The sequence below is a fragment of the Leucopleurus acutus genome (assembly GCF_964270905.1).
Source record: "Leucopleurus acutus genome assembly, chromosome: 11".
Taxonomy (NCBI): Eukaryota; Metazoa; Chordata; class Mammalia; order Artiodactyla; family Delphinidae; genus Leucopleurus; species Leucopleurus acutus.
The window spans coordinates 64,095,863-64,111,476 of NC_139152.1; positions in this window are offsets into that span (position 1 = coordinate 64,095,863).

Below are 15,614 nucleotides of genomic sequence, written 5' to 3' on the forward strand. Positions count from 1 at the left end.
GTAATGACCTCACTCGACTTGAGACAATGTGGTATGTGGCTGAGCCCAGGATTGGGAATCCTAAAGCGTGGAGCCAAGCCACCATTAAACCTGTGTGTCGTTAGCATCTGCGTGGCATTGTGCCCAAGGTAATGTGAGGATAAATGAGATGATGAATGAGCCAGTGCTTTGTAAACGGTCTCCAGATATAAGGCAATGATATTATCATTGAAGTGGACCATACCCTCGTAAGAAAAGAAAGGCTGTATATTATTATTTATCTGACCTAGGGCATCTGTGAAGATTCCCAGAAATGTATGAAGAAGGAAAGCCAGTCAAAACCCAGAGAACCTTCTAGTTAAGCAGGGTGAGGATTTGGACCCTCCTTACTTGGGCTTTAAAAGAAAAGATGACCCTTGAAACCTGGAGAAGTCTAGGACATCGGGGTTACGTGAGCAACTCTGAAATGCAGCAATTATTTTTGGTCAGATAACACGGCAGGAAAGTTTTTGTAATTCCGTTGTATGTGAAATAAACAGTACCTGTTCAGGTACTGGAAGTTGAATGACGGTGCTTATCTGTAGAAGCAGCAGCTTTGAGGTAGCAGTTTTGACATGACTATGAAGCTATGGACATAAGGAGAGAGAGAGAGAGATTATTATCCAACAGACAGTAATTTTATTTTCAGACTCCAGAGCAGATTAGTTTCCATTTCCCATGATGTATTAAATGTGTGTGCATGCATATGCACACACATCACAAATGCAAAAAAAAAGTGCTTACTATAGAGCAAGGCTCAGGAATTTGGATGAAATTGTGAACAGCACTATTGAAGCTGCTCTAATTTTAAATTCCCTCTTGCAGCTGCACCATCCTGCCCTATTCTCTATGAATACAACACATTGATTTAAATAAAAATAGTTATCAGCATCATGCTTCCCTGTACCAGCTGCAGAACTCTAATAAACCTTTGATTTACTCTCTATTAGTGGTATAGAAATAAAGCCATTTAAGATGAAAATAGTAATGCCTCCTATTCCAGTTCCCAGATCCTGTCAAGTTTAACCTAATGTCAATTAATGGGACTGGTTTTATGTATTCAGTATCTTGTAATAATTTATAATGAAAAAGAATATATATGTGAATATGTATATATGTATGTGTATATATATATATGAATCACTTTGTTGTACACCAGAAACTAACACATTGTAAACCAACTATACTTCAAAAAAATTTTTAAAAATGTAACTCGTTTTATATTTAACAAAGGAATAAATCTGGTTCTTTCTGTGAGGTAGAGAGGAACCTTTTTGAACTCTTCTCCCATGTTCACAGGTTTTGTCCTAGAGTTGATTGTAGAGTTGATGTCCTTTAAAGCAGTTCCTGAACACCTCCACATGTTTTTTCTTTCTCCTTGTCCTGGTAAAGCTTCTCTTTCTCCTATTCACCACTGGAAATACCTGTCTTGACAATACTTTTTATCTCCCCCCACCCCCTGCCATAGATAGTGCACAGAGACAGAAATCTCCTTAGGTGCCCCTCCTCTCTGTTTCCAAGCACTATAAACCCCTCTCTAGAGTAACACACAGCCTCATTGAAGCTCCATACGAGCAGAGGCCGTATCTGCATTTCCCCCGTTGTGTATCCCTAGCCCACATAACTCGGTAGACCCTTCATAAAAAATAATTGAACAGATGGAAGACAGGAATGAGTGTATTGCCTGTGTTCTTGTCTAATACCCTGCCTAGTACAAAGCAAGTGCTTAATAAGATATATATGTTGAAGAAGCAAATCCAGTGTGTTAGAGTGGTTTTTCTTATCTGTGTTGACCATAAATGGAAGAGAACTGTGAGGGCAGGAGAGAAGATATTCCCTTCATTGTTCTCACTGGCGCTAGAATAAACTTAATAGTACCTATGGTAGTTAACAGCCATCTTGGTTCAAACCTTGCTCACCTATCCCACTTCATCTCTTGCCCCTCACCAGACTTCCATTCTTGGCCCCCCGTACTGCCCACTGCACAGCTGCAGACCTAATGTATCCCGCTCTCCCTTTGCCAGGTCATTGCATGTTTTCCTTCTATGAGAAATGTCCTTCGTAATCTCTCCACCTTGCTTCCTCAGCCATCAGGTCTTAGGATCAAAGTCACTTTCTCAGAAGATCATTTCCTGATACACCAGGTTGACATTAGGTGAGTTTTTCTGTGTTCCTTTTGCATATTGAGCTCACCTTGCTTTCATAGCCATATTTTGTTGTAAATTGTGAGGTTTCTGGTCCTTTAGACGCTTTTCTACTGGATGACTTAGAGCGTCATTTCATTTAAGATAAAGCCCAAGATTCGTAAGTGTGGAATGCAAGGTTCTAGGGGATCAAACCACTCTTTGCCATTCCAGCCTCATTTCAGCCTTAGGGTCTTTGGCCATAATGTTCCTTCAGGTTGAAAAATTCTTCTCCCTTCCCTGAAAATTCCTTCTCATCTTTTAGTCTTCTCTCAAAGCCTCTTCGATTAACCCAGTAACTAGTTAATTCCTAGTTCAAAATAGTCATTGCAAAAATGACTTATCACTGTGCAGCTGACTATAGTGATCAACAGAAATAAGATGTAAGCATATCATATTTTAGTTTCTATAATGCTTTTACAAAATATTCAGTAACTCTGTGCTTTAATAAAAAGGTCTACTACTCTGCGGATGCATCACAGATTTATGTGGACAGGTTTTACTTCTCTCTTCCTTCTCATTAGGCTGTATAACAGTTCAGACCCAGAGGTTTGTTGTGTTGTTCTTGTCTCCTTATATTAATGAAATCCTTCAACAAGGATATCAAGGTATTTAAAAGGGAAAATGTTGTTAGCCCTCTGCAGTTGAGAGTACCCGAGTTTAACGCCCACATCAATAAATAATCACTGCAAGGTTATATTATTCATCTGGACAAATTGTATAAACAAGATACTCATTGTTTTAATTAAGCTCCAGAGCTATTCCAATTAAGACAGCTGTATAAAAATGTGAAGGGAGAGAAAAATGGAAGTAGGGCATTTGAGTTTCTGAGCAAGGAAAAAATGATGGGGGAACTGAACAATCAATTTTATTTTATCTAACGAAGTCAATTTGAGAAGTCAAATTGCAGGAACTGGTTTTCTCGATTTTCTATGCAGCATCTAGCATACTCTTTGCCTTAATGATCTGAGTCCTCCTTGTGCCCAGAAACCTAATATAGGAAAGAATGAGAGCTGCTTAGTAAGCCTGCTGTGCAGATACATGAAATGTTAGAGATAGGAATTAAAATGTTGCACAGAAGGCACTGGTGAGTCAGTAAAGGGATTTAAAAGAGTTGAATAATGTGTGATTATTTTATTTGAGGTTTAAGCTGATTGAAGTCAGGGGTAATTAATAATACCTCAGAAAAATATTTAGAAGTATCATGGACTTTGTCTCCTACAGATGTAAGAAATGATAACTAACTATTCAGATCAACTACATATTAAGCTCCTGCCATATGTCAGTTGTTCAACTATAACCTTTCTATATTTTATCTCTAAGCTTCCCATAACTCTATGAGATTCACGTCGGTATTATTATTACCATTTCAAGTGTTAGGAAATTAGTAACTGCCCTCATGTCATATACACATCAGATGTCAGAGCTAGAATTTGAACCCAGGACAATTGCACACCCGAAACCGGGCAATTTCTTAGCCACTTAGCACATATTATTTAATTTATTTATTCTTGGCAACAATCCTGTTGAGACAGCGTCATGATCCTAATTTTGTAGATGATAAAGTTGAAACGCAGAAGAGTTCAATAACTAACATAAGGCCATATCCTCAGTCAAGGGTGGAGCTCAGATTTGAACCCAACACAGTTTTTTTCAATCCTGTGCACAGTCTTTTTTTCTACTAGATTAGCTTCGATGTGCTAATCCTATGCCATACGCTAGTGACTCTGTGGGTAAGGAAACTAAGAATCATTTTACTTTTATATAAGAGAGTGATTTTCAAATGGGTAGGTAAACAGGTCCTTGGAAATTGTGGCTACATATAATAGGGATTTCTTAAAATCAGGCTCACTCACATAGGCTTACATTTCAATATGATTTGCTGTTTCCAAATTATTTCAATTTAATGTCTATGCAGAGGAGATAAGTTGATGCCAAGGACTGTTGGATCAAGTTGCTGAAATTCGGAACTGATTTATTAATTAATTTACTGTAGCAAAATCTAGCCTATCCTGACTAAAAAACGATCTGCCTTCTTCATAATTCTGTCACTTTCTTGCCAGGTAACAATGGGAAAGTTCTTTAATTTTTCCATATTTCAGTACCCTTGTCTGCAAAAAGGAGGTAATGATAATGCCAATCTTACAGGAGAATTGTGGAATTAAACTAGTTGATATACTTAGAGTTCTTAGACTAGTGTTGGTACAAAGTAAAAATTCTTCTTTGGCTTCAATCCCCCATTATCTCAGATGCTTATAGATAAAAAAGATGAAACACTTTGTATGGTCTAAGAAGTTAACCAGGATCTTCAAAGTTGTCATTTCAAAGCCTCTGCTGAATTTTTGGACATGTAAAGGGAAGACCTGACCAGAGTTGACAGCAGGGACAATGAAGAGCTCAGTTGCTCTGCATTAGGAAATGTAGCTTAGTGTCATTATTGTGTTTATGTCTGTATGTTTTTGCTTTTGTCATGAAAGAGATGAGAAAGGAGGAATGGGTTACATGGAATCACTAAATCTCATAGTGGCCCAAGAACAAGAAATAATAAGCAATTTAAAGTTGTTTTTGTCCCTCTGATGTAAAACCATATTCATCTCCAAACTTTCAGTCACATAGACACCTTAGTAAATATTGTTTTCTTTGTTTCATTGTTTTAGTGTTTGCCTTTGATTTTTATTTTATGGTTGCAATCGTTTTTTGAAGTCAAAGAATGGAGTTGACGGTAGTGCCACAGCAGAGGTAAAGGAGAGTAAATGGTAGTCACAAATAGGAGCCAGAGAAAAATGCTGTAGAATATCATCTGTAGCCTAACTCTGATATATTCATAGTTGATTGCAGTGTTATCCCCTAATATCCCATGATATCATTATTGGGAACTATAAAAATGTTTGTTTATTGGGTAAGAGATCAAAAAAGGAAATGATACCAGTGGCATCATACACCCAGACTCTCCATTCCTCCATCCTTCACTCCTGAGTCTGGTATGCTTCCCCTAGGGATGGATAAAGCTTCTAGACCAAGGCTCAGTCTTGGAGGTTTCCATATTTCTACTCAAGAGTAGCAGACCTTCAGTGGGTCATGAGAACGGAATGAATATATGGTCAACCCAAGAAACTCCTGTCTGTGATTGTTCAGAATTTTCATTGACCCCCTTCCCACCTTCAACTCAAACACCACCTGTCTCTCCTTCCATCAGATGCTAATGAAGAAATTAGATCACTTCACCATAGGTAAAGTGGAAAGAATTTAAAGTCAGACAACTCAAAAGTGAACACAGATTATTCCTGACCTACCAGTGTTTTCCAAGGCTCATTCTCTGAGATTTTGAGGTATTACTTCATTTCTCAGGGAACTCTCCCCTCAAAAGTTGGAGTACTAATTATCTTCCCTTTTTTTCATAAATCTCGTTACTACTAAGATCCTAAATGAGCTAATATTGACGTCAAATCTTGCTTCATGACTATACTTTTGCTGCTTGAAGTGATATGAAGTTCCACTTTAAATAGGAAGCAGGGGAAGAAAAGTCATTTTGCCCTCACATAAAATTCATATTTAATATGGAAATACCAAGAATCTACTATTGTAAGGATGAATCAAATGTCCTCTCTTAAAGGAGTTTTCATTATTGTAGGTGAGATAGGTGCACAAAATAATGATAAAATTGCTTTTGGTATATTGATAAAATAATGGTAAAACTGAAGAGTATAATTTAGAAATTTAAAAAGTGTTATTGGAATACAGAGGAGAGATTGCTGACTTCTAAAGGCATGGAATGTGATGGAAAGTAAGAAAAACTGTTCTGAGGACATAGTATTTCAGCACGTTTCATGGGTTTTGGATTAATGGTGGATCTGCAGGAAGGGCATTACTAGCACAAGACATGAGCAGATCACAGAAGCAATAAATCAAAGGGTCAGAAGCAATATTTTGCTGTAACTGGGAAATGAGGTGTATAAAGGGAAGTAATGGGAATAAAATTGGAAAAAAATAATTTGGGAAATGTTGAATACCAGGCAAAGACATTTGGGTCTGTTTAGTATTCAAAGGAGAGCTATTAGAAATTTTGAACAAAAGACTTATAAGGTCAGAATGGAGATTCAATAATATTAATCTGACAATAAGATCTAACGTGGATTGGAATGGGGGAGATTTTGAATGAGACAAGTTGGGAAACTAAGACAACATTTTGGGGGAATGGTAAAGATAATCTAAATAAGTGCATAATATGAGAAGGAAATGAGCCTCATAATCAGATCCAGTAGGACTTGGTCACTAATTAGAATTTGAAGGTAAAGAGAGGAAGGAGTTGAAGATGACTTAATCCTAGAATCAGTAGTAGAATTAAGGAAGCCAGAAAAATAAACAGGATTGGGGAAAGGGAATTGAGCTGAATCGGAAGCTTAAGTAGAATATCCAAGTGAAAAAAATCTAAGAGAAATGGGAAATACAGTTTGGACTATGAATTTCTTTGGGGAAGAAAACAGAATATTCTCTTTTTAGAGTTTTTTAAAATTTATTTTTAGATAAGCTTGCAGTTGCAGTTCAACATAAGCTAGGAATAGGAATGTTTAGGATGGGGAAGGAACAGTATTGTATTAAAATTATTGTATTAGATAGCAGATAAATCTGATTGGAAAATACTTTAGAGATACTTACAATGCATGTTTTCTATTCCTAAGTCAGAGACATCTACTCTCTTAAATATCTCTTGGAAGACAATTTCAATTTATGTTTAAAATTGGAATGGTCAAGAAATGACCATTGTAACTCTTATCTAAATCTCATCTGTTGTAATTTAAGACTATTTACACTCATTTTTAGACATTTTCTATTGTTAAATTTCATCTTTTACTCAAATATTATTCATTACTTACTATGATTTTAGATCCATTTTTGCATTAATCACCTTCATATTTATATTGGCATTAATCACCTTCAAATTTACTGAGATGTATTGCCAGGACTTTCCTATTATTCTTTGACATGTTTAAAAGATTTAAATTCTTCTCTGTTTCATTGTATTTATAGTGTACTTTAGCATAGTATTATCTTAATGTCTGGTTGAAATAAGTTAATGTTTCAGAAATTTAATGAAGATATTAATGACAGAACACAGAGAATTTCTTTTAACTTTTTGTAGTCTCAAAGATTTGAAGGCAGAAATTAAGGATTACTTTGGAACAACTGCATTTTGGGAATGTTTTCTTTTTGTTTAAGTCTGACCTTAGGCATATATAAGTGCTCTCTATCCTTTTCCTTTTTAATAGACTTTTTTTTTCACTTAACTTCATTGAATACTAATAGTTTTTTTTTTTACTATCACTCTGAACTTCCTGATGAACATCTGGTTGACCCTCTCTTTTCACTGTACATACCACTCAAAGAAAGTTTATCAATTCCCATGGCTTCATCTACTCTTTCCTAGTGATTCCCTAATTTTCTGCCTGGTGTAGAAATTACCTAGCCATCTTTGACTCTTTTTTATGGACATATCCTGTCCATTCCATACCATAAATACTCTCTGTGCACTCCCCGCTGACCCCATTGCTGCTACTATTATAGACTGTGATGTTATCATCATTCTGTGGATTGTTGAAATCAACTTCTAATTGACCCTCTTACCCTGTCTCTCATTATCTACCTTGCCATGCTGAAGAATCTAAGACATACCTTTAGCATGCACCCCATTTCCTCCAGAGCTCTATTAACATGCCAGTCAAGGCTCTGAACGTGCTTGCCACAAACTTTTTTCAGAGCCAAGTCAAATCCTCTCCCCACATATAAATATTACTCTTGATTGAAGAGAGTGTACCTTGGGCCTCTTGCCTCTATTCCTTTTCTTATGATCTTCCGTATTCCCAAGATATACTCACACTCCCTTTTCTGCTTTACAAGTTCTTACCCATTTTTAAAGTCTTAGCACAAATATCACCTCCTGTAGTTTTCCTTGATTCTTCTGTCAGAATAACTTTTTATCTTCATCTGAGTTTCCATAGACCTGTGCATGAACCTCCGTTATAGAACTCAGCACGTTGTATGGAGGGAATAGTTTTCACACCTGGCTGATTATAGTAGACTGAGAGCTTTTTGCAGGTAGATGTGCCTTATTTCCCTAGTCCCCAATGCCAAGTATAGTTTCAGAAATTAGCAGGTACTCAATAATTGCTTGAATCACTATTTCATCTTATGGAGAGGCATAGAAGAAATAACTGTCTCAAAGGAAGAGTGGAGAAACAGACCGAAGAGGATTAAAAGCAACTGAACTTGAATTTTTCTCACAAAAATATTACTATAATCAAGACAGATATCATTAACGGGATACAGTGAAGCGGCAGCCCTTTGGAGTGCAAGCTGAACTTGGGGAGGTGGTTCTGTTGCTACATGGTGGGGGAAGTGGGTTTGGTGAACATCTACCTAGACTGGACAAGTGAAGGTAGGAGTGAGAGCAGCACATGAGTATTAGCAACAGAAGATGGCCTCTAAATTAAGAGTCTAATTATAAAACAGCTTTACCGAGATTCAGACATACAGACTGCCCCTAGCCCTCCACTGGACAAGGTCAAGCCTTCTTATACTCACATCTCTCTTCCCTGTAATATCCGTACTCTTATTCTTTGTTCTTCCTTTCTTGTTCACATTCTTCCTCCAGATTAAAAAAAAATTTGTATGCGTTAGGGAGGGAGTAAGACTAGGGAAAACAACCGATAAGAAAGAGTTTCTTGAGATTTATTAATGCTGTTCTCGATGCATGATTGTTCTTTATTAGAGAAAGTAGTGTTAGCGATACTACCAAGTAAATTCCAAAATGTCAGTGGTTGGGCACAATGGAGGTCTGCTTCTTGCCCATGTAAATTCCAGTTGGCAGTTTGAGAGTCGGGGGTGAGGGTAGGATGCGTGGGTAGTGGGTGTGTGGGAAGGTCAATGTGTGAAGTATGCGCAGTAGAGGGGGTTTCTGCTCCAGGAGTCATTCAGGAGCCCAAGCTGACACAGACTCTACTTTCTTCAATCAAATGGACATTTGACTCTACAATGCAGTCTGTGAAATGAATTCTAGCCACCTGCCCAGGAGAAAAGGGACTCGGGTTATTGAGCAAGCAGTCAGTCTCTGCCCATTAAGTACAAGTGATGCTACCAAGAGATAGCAAGAAGAAAGTTTTAGCTGTTATATTTATATTCATGTACAAGATGTATATATGCACATATAAAGCAACAAAAGACATTCTGATAGAATATTCTTTAAAAGCATAACAATAACTAAACACATACTTTTCAGATGTCTCCATATGACATCAGTAGGTTATGCTTCAGTAAATTTATTTTATAGTCTGGAGGCAGCGACTGTAAGATTACATATATATTGTTTTGGCTCATTTTTCTAAAAAATGAGCCGTGAGAACTTTAAATCACACTTGCCTGAGGATTCAAAAGTAAAGAGATTTGTGGGTAGAAGTGATTTACGTGTCATATAAATAATGTTATTTCTGTTTTGAGGCAACTGGAAACAGTAAAAAATCAAGGCAGACATTCTTTTGAGTGAATATAGGAAACTTACTGTGGGTACATACATTGCTGGAGAACTGTGGAGTAAATAACATAGATTTGCCTGATGTTTACACAGTTTGGGCTGTAATTTCTAAAATAATGAGACTTATTTTACAGAAAAATTAAGTTAAATTTCAAAATAAAAGTGATAGTTGTGTCTAAGTCTAATGAATAATGTAATGTCAGATTCACTAACCCATTTTTATCTACAAAACATCTACATATATGCCATCTTCATACCATCCTCATAATTGCTGAATCTTAACCCTGGGCAATTAACAAATGTGGTGGGAAGAACCAGCATCCAAGTTTGCAGTTGATGAAACACAGGCCCCAAATTATTTTTCTTAGGATTAAATAGTGACAAATAAGACTTTAGATTAAAAAAAAATTTTTTAGTGTGGTCTGAGGATTAATTCCTTTGTAAGCTACTTCTCCACGCATCATACATACTTAAACATAGTATTATAGGATTTCATGTTTCTTTGTTTCATCTTTGCAACAGATCAGCAGTATGATTCAGAATTCATGTCAGTGGACCAGTGTCCTGTGTGCTCCAGAAATGAAAAATGCTGCCCCTCTAAGTGGACTTCTTCATCCCTTTAGTGTTTGTGATTCTCTCTGCATTCAATATGTCAACTTCAAGTTAAATTGTGCCCCAAGTAGCACAGTAATTGCATTTGATGCCTGGAGGGGTGAACATCAATTAGTTACAAGTGTTCAAAAGGCTTCCGACCGGCAGATTACATTATTCTTGTATGAGGATTTCATATTGCTTTGAAGGCATTTTCAATAACCTCAACAGGTGGCAAAACTTTTAAAGGATTTTGCCACTTATATTTGCCACCATTCCCTTAGAGCCCTAGATTGATCTACAGTGTCTAACAAGGCCTGATAGTGGCCTTTGTGGATTCAAAGTTTTCTTTCTTTTCCCTCTGTTTCAGTTTTTGCCGAAATTGATAATATAACCATGTGGAGGAAAGAGTTTTAATCATTTACAAGGAAGGGCTCAAAAAGTCAAAGTGATTTACAGCAGCTTCTCAAATTTTCATGTACCTACAGATCACCTGGGGTTTTTGTGAAAATGCACATTATGATTCAATCAGTCTGGGGATCACCTTAGATTCTACATTTCTGAAAAAGTCCCAGGTAATGCTGATGTTGCAGATCTATGGATCAAAATTGGAGTGACAAGAAATAGTATTTCAGTGGTCTGCAAAGCCAAAGGTTAGTCACAGGCTAGGACAGATCCACAAATTTAGGTGTCTCATTTTCTGATTAGTAGAATGAAGTCTAGTATATTATTTAAAAATATAAATGTTGTTAGATATCCCTGGGTCCACTAGCAGCTACTCATAATTGCTCAACCTTAACCCTTGGCAATGAACAAATTCTAGTGGGAAGAGCCAGCAGTCCTGGGATCTGGCCTGAGGAGTCTTGCTCCTAAGTTCTGGAGAACAAATGGAGCAAATACAAAATTTGACATAATAATTTGCTTCATAGTTGTCTTATTGCAGAGCCCCAAAGAAATGTGGACCTATGGGAACGTCCCTGGTATATAGCAGAGTGTCTGGCATTTGTTTATTTCTCAATAAATGTTGAATGAATAAAAGAGTGAAATAATCTCTAATTGTTAAGAGATGTTGATAACCTGTGACCTACATAGGTTTGAATAGGTTAATCTTCCTGCTAGACATATTTTCTTCTATATAGGTGTATTAAATAGAAGATGTGCTCTCTCCCCAGATAATATGAATGGGCTTGTTGAAAGACTCTCACTATATAAACATATTAGAAATGATGTGGGTTCAGGAAGTAATACAAAAAAAGAAATCACCAAATGGAAGATAGGATAACTCAACTAGTAATAATAAGTAAACAAATGGACAAAGGTAACACAGAGAGTGAAGCAATAGGAAGAAATTCTATCTAATTAAAAAATAGGTAAAAAGCATTGTATCTAACACCAGCTATGCATGGAATGTGTTAAAGAGTGAATGGATAAAGAAAGAGTTATTATTCTTTCCCACACCCCCAAACTGAATGCATGTTTTTAGGGAAGAAACGCATATTTCTACAATAGAGAAAGCAAAAAATTGTAACGCTAAAAATAATACATGTAGTGTCATGTCTGTTATCTCAGTGCTGAAAATTAGAAATTATGCAGCCACAAGTAGTGTAAAAGGGAAACTTTCACTTACAGTAGCATTTGACTAGGGCTGTCACCTGATGGTCAGAGGAGGCGGGGTGTTTGGTAAGTGATTAGGTCATAAAGGCAGAGTTGTCGTGAACGGGATTAGTGCCCTTATAAAGGAGACCACTGGTGAGCTCCCTCACTCCTTCCACCATGTGAGAGGTCAGCAGTTTGCAACCAGAAGTGAGCTCTCACTAGGACCCTGACCATCCTGGCACTCTGCTCTTGGACTTTCTAGCTTCTAAAACTGTAAGGAACAAATTTCTAATGTATGTAAGCCACATAGTCTATGGTATTCTGTTATAGTAGCCCGAACAGACTAAGACACTAGCTACTTTTAAAGCTCTGATGGTCTTTGTTTTATTCTTTACCAGTCACTGAATGGGTCTATTTCCAGGAGGTTGTATATTTGCTAAGGAGGAAAGCATGTTTCAAGTATCAGTTAAGTTGACAGTAGTCAGATAGTCCCCTTCTGTCCCCAACACAAGATGAATGATGCGATTAGGACAAATCTAGGAGATATTTTAAGGGTTGTAAAGCTGTAAACTCAACTTGAATGGCAAGAATGCACAGCAAATGTTTCCCCATTTTCTCCCAGTTAAACTATGAACTCTGGTAGAAAGAGGACATGGGAAATAAACAGCAAACAATGTGCATGGTGCCAGATGACATACCTACATATTCTGGATATGATGGACTTTATCTTGACTATGCCATATATATGAAAATGTTTCCAGATAAAATTGAAACATCCTACATTGTGGGAGATGTTAGATTAGATATATCTATCCATTCATGTATCCATTCATTGATTCAAGAAACATTTATTGAGTGCCTATTGTGTATCAAGCAGTATTCTATTATTCTTAGGAAATAGCAGTAAACAAAAGTGAAAATCCTTGCACTCTGTGTATAAATAGAAATTTATTAAAAATAAGTAAATTGTAGTGTCATATAGTATGATATAGTGAATATAGTCTATGGAGAAAATGTCATCAGAAAAGGGGAATGAGAAGTGCTGGGAATGTGGGTTGGGAGAGTTGCATTTATAAATGGGGTAGTCGTTGCATTTATAAATGGGGAAGTCATAGAAGGTTTGGTTGAGAAGGGGTCACTGAAGAAGGTTGAGGGAGTAAGCCATATGCAAATCCGAGATCAGAGGTCCAGGTAGATGAAACTGCAAAGAGTTATAAGGTATGAACGTGCCTCGGGTATTGAGGAAAGGGCAGTGTGCCTGTAGCAGAGTGAGCTAAAGGAAAACTAATAGGAGATGTGGTCAGAGAGGTAAGGTTGGAGAAAAACGAATCAGAGATGGGGCATGGGGGGTGCTTTATGTGTGTGCATATGTATGGTGGTGCAATTATAAATCAGGTGGTGATTATATGTAATTTTTAAAATATTGGCTTTAAATTTGAGTGAAGTGGGAAGTTTTAGAAGGGTTTTGAGCAGAGGAAAGACATGACCTAATGCTACCGCAGAATCAGTTTGGTCATTGTGTTAGGAATAAATTGAAATGGAGTGATTGTAGAAATAGAGACCAGACTATGAAAAAAATCCAGGTGAGAGAAAACTGGGACTTAAACTAAGGGGTTAACAGTGGAGATGGTGCGAGACAGTTGGATTCTGGATATATTTTGAAGGCAGAAATGGAGATATTTGCTGATGGATCTAATGAGGTATATGAAAAAGATGAAAGAAGTTAATTAAAACTTCAATATTTGGAGGCTTAGGAAATGGAAGGTCCAGGATGGATATATAAATTTGGAAGTCATCAGCTTATAGAGACAGTGTTTAAAGGCAGGAAACTAGATAAAAATAATCTTGGTATGAAAGAGCAGAGGCTAAAATTCTGAGTTCTGCAATGCTTCTGTATCAATAAATAGTTGGAGAAATGAGCAGGAACCAGCAAAGGAACCTAGGAGGGAGGGGCTAGTAAGGTAGAAGAATGAATTATTATAGTAATATTCTCAGTGATAAATTACTCCCAGACCTATACAGAAGAAACCTCCAGTAATTCAAAAGTGACAATAATGTTTTCAGAACTCTATGTATCAATATACAAATGGAAAAGAAAGACGGAAAGAAATGTTTTCAGAGCTCTGTGTATCAATATACAGAATATAGAGAGGAATAGTTAGAAATATGGTGAGATACCATCATCATCATTGTTATTAACAATGAAAATGACAAAACAAGTACCATTTAAGTTACAAACTTTATTTAATCTTCATAAAGTTGTGGTTTAATTATTCACACTTTTTATGGAAAATGAAGATGAGAAAGGCAAGTAACATTATCAAGGTCATTCAGGTACAAAGGACTCAAGAGGAGATGGGAGTTACAACTGGAATTCAGGCACCAAGTGGAGTAGAAGGCTATAACTTTGAACTTAGAACACGCATTTTAATTAATTTACAGGTGTTCGAGTAGCATACGTTCAGCAGAGTGTTAAATATAAGTACAGTTTAAAGAATGATTATAAGGCAAATATTAGTATAACCACCACCAAAGGCCTAAAATTGAATATTGTCAGAATTCTGGAAACTTTGCCCCTTCCAGGTCAGTACCTTCCTACTCATCCCAGAGGTAACCACCACCCTGGTTTCTTTATTGTTCTAACTAATTCTTTGTTGTTCTAAGTAATTCTGCAACCTATGAATGAACACTTAAACTATATAATTATTTTGCTTACTTTTGAACATTATATAAACAGTGTCACACTCTTTTTAGTATTTTGGGTTGAGAACTGCAACAAACTGCATCGGACATAGCTATTAGGACTAAGAAGTAAGTGTTGTCAGCATGACTTTGTTGTTTGTTCTAGGAAATCTTTGCTCAAAAAAAAAATAAAACTATGAACCAAGGAATAGCACCACTGCTTGCTTAAGAAAATTTGTGCCAAAAAATATGAGATAACTGCTTTAAGACAGTTCAGGACCATCACTTTGCTGTGTCTACTAGTCTGGAAGTTTGATGTCACACACTTTGCAAAATCCAGTCAGTTTCCTGACTGGAAAACCTCACTTTAAATTACTTGTGCCAAGACCTCAAGATCCTAGAAATAGCCCTCTTCTGACTCTCACCTTCTCAGTCACTGCTAAGACGTTGCTGAGATAATGTTTTCCCTTACTGCAGTGGCTCTGGTAAATTTAGCTATTCTTTATTAACAGGTTGTCTGATGATGCTTTAGGGAGTTCAGCAAACTTGGGGAACTTTTGGGGGAGTCCCATTGAGATCAATTCAAGACTTCCTGCTTGCCATGTTCCAAGAGGCTTGATTCAGAAATAGTGTGCTTCTCAGAGGTCCTTTGAGCCTCCCACTCAGAGATCTGTGGAATTAGTCTCACAGTGGATCTTAGCCCTGATCTCTTTTCTTTGAGCTCCAAATGTGAGGTTCATTTTGTATCCCAGAAAGTAAGATGTTTTAGGGGAGGCTTTTGTTTTCTTGATCAGATTTGAAATCTCTTTCTTTTGGTGGAAACGTATCTTGTGACTGCAAACACTACTGTGTGTTTTGTCTGTCCTTTTCAATTTAGATTGTAAATCTGTAAGAAACATACTATAGGGAGAATATGGGCATAAGCTGAATAAGTCTGTCCTCAAAACAAATTATGAAAGGCTCTTCAGGAGTCCCTTGGGCACACTTTGCCTTGGGTCAGGTTTTCAGAACCTTATAAG